The sequence below is a fragment of the Lepus europaeus genome, chromosome 13 (assembly GCF_033115175.1).
Source record: "Lepus europaeus isolate LE1 chromosome 13, mLepTim1.pri, whole genome shotgun sequence".
NCBI lineage: Eukaryota > Metazoa > Chordata > Mammalia > Lagomorpha > Leporidae > Lepus > Lepus europaeus.
In genome coordinates this window covers 63,916,283-63,924,832 of record NC_084839.1, presented here as the reverse complement: position 1 = coordinate 63,924,832, position 8,550 = coordinate 63,916,283, and the positions used below count along the sequence as shown (strand labels likewise).

Here is an 8,550-nt window from a genome sequence, read left to right as displayed (position 1 = left end):
AAAGGCACACTTACAGAGCGAGCAAGTGAGCGAGAGAGAGAGAGAGAGAATCTTCAGTCTGCTAGTTTACTTCCCAAATCGCCACAATGGCTAAGGCTGGGCCAGGCCAAAGCCAGGGGTCAGGAGCTTCTTCTGGGTCTACCATGTGGGTGCTGGGGCCCAAGCAGTTGGGCCATTTTACGCTGCTTCCCCAGGTGCATTAGCAAGAAGCTGGATTGGGAGTGGAGCAGACAGGATTCAAACCAGTGCCCATATGGGATGCCAGCACTGCAGGTGCACTGCAGGTGGTCGCTTTTCCTGCTACACCACAATGCTGGCTCCCAGAAGATAATTTTATACCTTTTTTCCAAATGATGGCTATCTGGCAAAATATCATGTGTCATTTATTTCATGCCTTGTTTGCCATGTATGAAACTTACATTTGCTTTCTGAAGTTGTCTGTTTTGTTCCATTCCAATTGACATATTAATGACAATATCACACTGTAAAATGATTGTCATGTTTTACTTTGGCTATTTTAAACAATATTTGTTTTTTTGAAAGGAAAAGTAACAAGGAGAGAGAGAGTGATCTTCCATGTACTGGTTCACTCCCCAAATGTCTGCAACAACCAGCTCTGAGTTGGAGTGAAGCCAGCAGCCAGAAACTCCATCCTGGTCTCTTAATGGGTAGCAGGGGCCCAAGCACGTGGGCCATTCTCCACTGCCATCCCAGGCATATTAACAGTAAACTGAATCAGAAGTCAGCAGTTGGGATTCAAACTGGCACTCTGATATGGGATGCTGGCATTGCAGGTGGTGGCTTAACCCACTGCACCAACACCACCAGCCCTCATTTTGGCTATTATTTTATTTTATTTTTTTTGGCGGACTAGCTCTTCTAGGTAAATTTCAGATTCAGCTTTTCAAGTTTCATAGAAACTTTCTCAAGATTGTTTCATAGAAAACACTTGAGATTTTGATTGGTGTTTCGATGCATTTATAAGTTAATTGTGAGAGATTGATATTTTATAAAATGTAGTCTTCATTCATTTGAAAAAACAATTTAGTATTTCAGTGAAATAGTTTTCTCCATAAGGTTTATGCTCTCTTTATTTAGTTATTTCTAGGTATTTTTAGTTTTTATTACTCTGGTGGTTTCAAAATTTTGTCACAGTTTTTATTAAGTTGTAGAAAGTTATAGATTTTCTATATGTTAATTGTGTAATTGGCTACCTTACTGAACCTTCTCATTGGTTCTGTTTTTCAACTTGCTTCTTTGATTATAATTATTTTTAAAAAGAATTTATTTACTTGAGGGGTCGGCGCCACGGCTCACTTGGTTAATCCTCTGCCTGTGGTGCCTGCATACCACATGGGCACCTGTTCTAGTCCCAGTTGCTCCTCTTCCAGTCCAGCTCTCTGCTGTGGCCCAAGAAGGTAGTGGAGGATGACCCAAGTGCTTGGGCCCCTGCACCCGCATAGGGGACCAGGAGGAAGCACCTGGCTTCTGGTTTTGGATCGGCGTAGCTCTGGCCTTAGCGGCCATTTGGGGGATGATGCAATGGAAGGAAGACCTTTGTCTCTCTCTCTCACTGTCTAAATCTATCTGCCAAATATATAAAAATAAAAAAAAAAGAATTTATTTACTTGAGAGGTAGAATTACAGAAAGAGAGAGAGAGACAGAGAAAGGTCTTCCATCTGCTGGTTCACACCCCAAATGGCTGCAATGGCCGGAGCTGTGCTGATCTGAAACCAGGAGCCAGGAGCTTCTTCTTGGTCTCCCACATGGGTGCAGGGGCCCAAGCAGTTGGACCATCTTCTACTGCTTTCTTGGGCCATGGCAGAGAGCTGGATCTGAATAGGAGCAGCAGGATAGGAACTGGCACCCATATGGGTGCCAGCGCCACAGGTGGAGGCTTAGCCCACTATGCCACAGTGCTGGCCTATGATTATTTTTTTAAAATATAGATAATCACACCATCTGACAGTAATGCCAGTTTTGTCTATTTTTGTCGAATACTTGCAAACCTTATCTACTTTTCTTATCTAATTGCATTGATCAGAACCTCCAGAATAATGCTATGCACCATCTTTCTTGGGTCTGAACTTTAATCAATTGCTTCTGCTATTTTCCCCTAAAGTGTGGTGCTTGCTGTCACTTTTTATTAAGTTGATACACTTTTATTTTTCACTAATATAGTGAGTTGCAATAGTGTCTAAATTTGAACTTTACTTTTAGAATAAATCTACTTGGAAATCTTAATAAATGGTTTATTAGCAAGTGGAGGCCTACCTTTAAAATAATAATAATAATAGACACAGAAAATAAGATTTCAAATGTTTTTTTCAACACACAGAGGAGGGAGCAAAGATATAGAGTGGCATGAAACCATGGCAAGGATCTGTTCTTATTTCAAGAGGTGATTAGAAACATGAATTATTTTCAGCATTTAATTAAAATATTTCGATCACATGTGTTCAGTATAAATTTAATCTTGAGAAAAAGGAAAATAGAATAAGCATGAACAAGAAACAAAGAAAAACTCTTTAATAAGCAAAACTAGAAGACAGAGAAGAAAAAAGAAAAACCCAAATAGCAGCAGGAATGAAAACAGATTATCAGTTATAAGATAGCAGTTATCAGAATAAAGGGGTTATATTAAAATAACCTGTCACTGAAGGTTCTAGTTACAGTCATCCCTCAGTATCCATGGGCAAGGTATCCAGAAACCCCCACAGATATCAAAATCTGCAGGTGCTCCAGAACCTTATAGAAAATGGTGTAGTATTTGCACATTCCCTATGCACATTCTCTGGTTACTTTAAGTCTTCTCTAGATTACTTATGATACCTAATGCAATGCAAAACCATGTAAATATGGATTGTCTGTACATGTTCAGTATACATGTATTTTTCCCCCAAATATTTTTGATTGATTGTTGATTGAATCTGTGAATGCAGAACCCATGGATAAGGGGCACCCATTGTATCTGATGTTTACAAGAGATACACAAAGTGAAATGACATAGGAAGGTTGGAAATAGATAGGCGCTAGCCTCATGGTGGCCTCCATGTGGGGCTCTGCCTGGGCCCCTCAGCGGCTGGGCGTCCTTGGCCTGTGCCACTGCCAGTCACCTGGGGACCTGTGCGTGTGCATGTGACGGCTCCAGGGACCGATGGGGCCGCCGGTGTCGGGGCGGAGAGTGGAGGACCAGGCACAACGGGCTCTGAACACTACTGCCCGGAGCAGCTGCGGAAACGAGATTATGAAGGCTCTTTGTGCTCCCGAGGCTCTGCTTTTACACTGAGGGCTTTCAGTGTGGGATGGCTCCGGTTAAGGATTCAGTCTCTGAGAAAGCAGTTGGACTGATGCAGATGCATTTTTGATTAAAAAAAAAAAATAACATCAACAACTGTGGAAGATATATCCCTTGACAAACCACCACACCAGCCTGTGGCCAGTGAACCCTGGAAGGTCCCTAAAGCGGCAGAGGCAGGTCCGGTTTCTGGGCCCACAGATCAACGTTACAGCCCCAGGGAAGATGGAAGGCAGAACCTCCGCCCTTTCCACTGGGGACTTAGAAGAAAAACTGGAAGGGAAGCTACTGTCAAAAAACATAATCTGACTAAAAGATGGCTTCTGAAGAGTATTGGTGAAAGAGAAAAAAAATCCAGATGACAAAGTGTATGGTGGTATCGAGGCCCTGGAAAATGACGCTGCAAACACTCGGAGCGCTCTTCTTTATTTAACTTAGAAGCATTGGCTAGGAAGGATCTTCTTGCAGATCACAGTGGAAAAGCCCAAGGCCTTGTCGCTTGCTTGAGAGCAAGGTCCTATCACGGCAGCCGAAGAGAGCCGTTCCTTCCCGTGGATATTTGCATGCGGCATGGTTTTCCCAAGAGGATGTCCTACAGAAGAGCCACGATGAAAACGCGAGAGGTGTGATATGTGGCCGTGCCCACCAGGCACACTCAGCCGGGCCCTTCCGCAGAAGTGAAGCCTTGCCTGCTTTCTTCAGACGGTTTCTCTAGAGGACTACTTAAAGAAAACTCAGCAAATAGATTTTTGATATATTCCATCCATCTTATAGCAGCAGAATGCATTGCTTCCATTGTCTTTGAATATTCAGTCATGGAGAAGATATTAAAATAATTTTTAAGTCAAAAAAAGAAAATAAAGATATGGATAAAGTTATACCAGACTACTTATAATCAAAAAAGATAAGTGAGACAATATTAATTTCTAAGAAAATAGAGTCCAATTTGAAAACCATTATATGATCAACGAGAGCTGTAGCATGATGTGGAAAGGTGTTGTCCTGGCCAGCACTGTAGCATAGTGGGTAAAGCTGCCGCCTGCAGTGCTGACATCCCATGGGCACTAGTTTGAGTCCCTGCTGCTCCACTTCTGATCGAGCTCTCTGCTATGGCCTGGGAAAGCAGTAGAGGATGGCCCAAGTCCTTGGGTCCCTGCACCCGCATGGGAGACTCAGAAGAAGCTCCTGGCTCCTGGCTTCAGATCGGCCATTGCAGCCAATTGGGGAGTGAACCAGCGGATGGAAGACTTTCTCTCTCTCTCTCTCTCTCTCTCTCTCTCTCTGTAACTCTGACTTTCAAATAAATCTTAAAAAAAAGAGAAACTTATTTTGAACTTCAGTGAGGACATTTAACCTTCATTGTGTGTAATATTCCTGTTTTCTCCTAGAATCCTCAGCCCTTTGCAGTTAGACATGGCTGTGAACTGGTTCTGAGAAGTGGGCTCAAAGCAGAAGCCGTATGAGCCACTTTCAAGTGAGCCGCGTAAGGACTGGTGTATGGTTCTCCATTTCTCTCTTGAATATTGCTGAAGGTGAACTACTATGCTGTTTAAGTTTATTGAGCATTAACTATGCATTTACCCACTATTTTTTTTTTGAAATTGAGCTCACCTCTTAGATTCATTTTCCATTTAATATTGCACGTGCTTAAATTGTTGAGAAAAATTTTCTGCCTTAAAACATCTGAATGTCCTGTGTCTGAAATGTCTTTGTTGTGCCCACAGTTAAATGAGAGTTGTATCTGGAAGTTTTGGAGTGCGATGATATTTCATAAGAATGTTGAGGGGCCGGCACTGTGGCACAGCTGGTTAAAACCCCGGCCTGCAGCACTGGCATCCCATATGGGCGCAGGTTCAAATCCAGGCTGCTCCACTTCTGATCCAACTCTCTTTTATGGCCTGGGAAAGCAGTGGAAGATGGCCTGAGTCTTTGGGCGCGTGTACCCACATGGGAGACCTGGAAGAAGCGCTTGGCTCCTGGCTTTGGATCAGCTCAGCTCTGGCCATTGCGGTCATTTGGGGAGTGAACCAGTGGATGGAAGTCCTCTCTTTCTCTGGCTCTACTCTTGTCTTTCAAGTAAATAAAACAAATCATTAAAAAAAAAAAAAAAAGGAATGTTGGAGACCTTGCTCTGTGGCCTTCTGGGTCCCAGTAGCTGAGAAGCCTTCTGACAAGCGAGTTCTTTCTCTTTTGAATGTAGCCTGCTTTTTTCGCTCTTTTGATTATTAAGGATTTTCTCTTAAGCTCTGAAGTTCAGAGATTCCTCCAGACATGGTGAAACCTTTCTTTTGTTTCCTCTTTTCCCTCCTATCCCTCCATCCGTACCCTTTCTCCAATTCCCTTCTGTCTGTAAGGAACTGATTTCTAATGAATGTTTGACGATACTTTTTGACAGTTGCATATTTTTAGCTAAGTGCACGTAAATGAACAGAACTGGGAGCTCAGCTATGTTTTCCTAGCGTGAGTGAAAGTTTTTGTGTTTCCCCTGGCAATCATGGAGCATATTAGAGAAGCTGGTGTTTATTCTGCAATGGTGAGCACTTAGGGGCCCTGGTGGGCTGGGCTTTCCTTCAGGGTGACCAGTAGTTTGTCTTCAGAGAAAGATATGTTTCTTCCCTTGGGGTAATCCTTTGTCCAAACTGTGGGAACCACTCCAAGAGCCTCCTGTGTCAAAATTCCCATACTGCAGAGCTGCACCTCAGGTCCAAAGCCAGTGGTGAGGACCTTATCAATGTGGACACAGTTCTTTCTTTCACTCTAAAAATCAGTGGCCATTCTACCACCCATTTCTTCCTTTATTTCCACTGCCTGTGATTATGTGGCTATTTCAGAGTTTTGTACTGAGAATTTCTCATTTGCCTTTATTCCCGTATGGGTCTGTTTCCAATAACTTTTATTCTTCCTCGAGGAAACTCCCTTGATTTTTTAGCTCTGCTAAAATTTGCTCTGCCATTTCAATGGAATTTAGGGAATGAGGCCAGGCAAACAGTTTTCTTCAATCAGTCATCTTAAACCTTTATTTGTTCTCTCTACCTCAAATAAGTCCCAGGTCATTTTCTGGACAAACCGTCTTCAAGACATTCTGCTTTATGATAAATGGCCCTCTAAATTAAAATAACATTATTATTCAGAAAATACAGAAGCAGATAGAAGGAAAACTTGAAAAAATCTGAAGTCTCACCATGTTAATTATTCCTGTTAATAATTTGATATAAATAGTTTATCTCTTATATACATTTGGGAATGCCTTTTTCCCTATAAAATGAGATCAGCATCTTCAATACAGCTAATACATTTATCACACACTTAGTATATTTTAGGTACTTTGAAGAAGTTTTTTGTTAATTATTTTAGTTTTGTATCATTTTATTTAATCAATGTTCTTACCCAATTCTTTCAACAGCTCTTGGAGTTGTTATTAGTCCCTTTCTACAGACGAGGAATGATATTTTCTTACATGAAATAACTTGCCTGCATTCATAGATGTACTACACTATAGAACTACACTATAATACTGTTTTGCCTTTTTTTAAAATATAAAGACTTTTTTGAAAGGCAAAGAGATATAGAGAGAGGGAGAAAGAGATGGAGGGAGATGGATAGTGATAAAGAGATAGAGACAGATAGACAGAGACAGAGAGATCTGCTATCCACTGGTTCAATCCTCAAATGCCTGCAACGCCTGGGGCTGGTTCAGGCTGAAGCCAGGAGCCTGGTCTCCCACATGGGTAGCAGGAGCCCAGGTACTTGGACCGTCTTCTACTGGCTTCCCAGCTGCATTAGTGAGGAGCTGGATGGGAAGCTGACCAGCCAAGACTGGAACTGGCACTCTCATATGGGAAACTGAATTTGCAGGTGGCAGTTGAAGCTCTCCACGGCACAACATGGATCCCCATCCTATTTTATAGCCTGATTTGGAATACAAATCCATAAATTCCTTTCAATATCAATAACTATTCATCTATATCGTAAATGAAATTGTTCCATAGTATTATATCACATTTATATTAAATATATCATACAAAACATATATCGGAGCCAGTGTGTGGCATAGTGGGTAAAGCTGCCACCTGCAGTGCTGGCATCCCATATGGACACTTGTTCAAGTCCCGGCTGCTCCACTTCTGATTCAGCTCTCTGCTACAGCCTGGAAAAGCAGTAGAAGATGGCCCAAGTCCTTAGGCCCCTGTACCCATTTAGGAGACTTGGAAGAATCTCCTAGCTCCTGGCTTTGGATCAGCGCAGTTCCAGCTGTAGCAGCCATCTGAGGAGTGAACCAGCAGATGAAAGACCTCTCTCTTTGCCTCTGCCTCTCTGTAACAACTATATTTCAAAATCTCAAATAAATAAATCTTTAAAAAATAAAGTATACATTATATGATAACAAAGGATATATACACACACACACACACACACTCATATACTTTTATTTATTTTACCAGAATAAAAATTCTGTATTGAAGACTATTCAATTGTGTTGAACACATACCATGAGGTAGATACTGTTTTGAGCACTGGAGCTCTGATCACATGGAATTTGCATTTTAGTGTGGGACCTAGACAACTAAAAATCGTTACATATGTGACTATTTGATGACAAACGTAAGTGATACAGACTCCCAAGTGTCTGTTCAGCTTGGAAGCTGGTCTTGGCGAGCAGTTGCATGGAGCCATTGGTGAGGAAGTGACATGCAGAGGGAAGTTTCACCGCTGCTGCTGGACCTTTGGCGCGTTGCTGCCTCCACAGGTCAGTTTGTGGAAGAGTGTTAGGTAGAATCTGATCCAAGAGGCCTTTGAGAACTTTTCTAGCCTAACACTCCCTGGGATTAAGACCTCCTTTCTGTGCACAGATCATCTGAATAAGTTAAACATGCAATTGAAAAACTCATTGTGTGCTAATCAAACTCTTGGCTATACCAGAAATAAAATGAAAATGAAATAATTTTGTCTTTCAAATTACATACCATGGGTTTCACTGGCTCCGTTAGCACTGGAGGATTGCAAGAAGCTATTATATTATTTATAACTTGTGCAGAAACCAAGAGGCTCCTTCAAGTTGAGATAGCCAAGCACTGTAGGGATTTTCATTCTGTTGAAGGAGCTTTAGATGGTTCAAGGCGCCAGGATTGCATTCCCCACAAACATTTGATTCTTTCTACCTGGAGTTCCAGCAATGTGGAGCAGAGGCAGACCATTCTTATCTTATCCAAACACCTGACCATATAATTGTTTAATTAACTAATTACAGTTA

The 8,550-nt window shown here is 41.9% G+C and overlaps 1 pseudogene; it reads left to right on the top strand.

The window, feature by feature from the left end:
- The first annotated feature begins 3,041 nt into the window (after positions 1 to 3,041).
- LOC133772183 (NADH dehydrogenase (ubiquinone) complex I, assembly factor 6-like) lies at positions 3,042 to 4,130 on the top strand (annotated as a pseudogene).
- Positions 4,131 to 8,550: the final 4,420 nt, after the last annotated feature.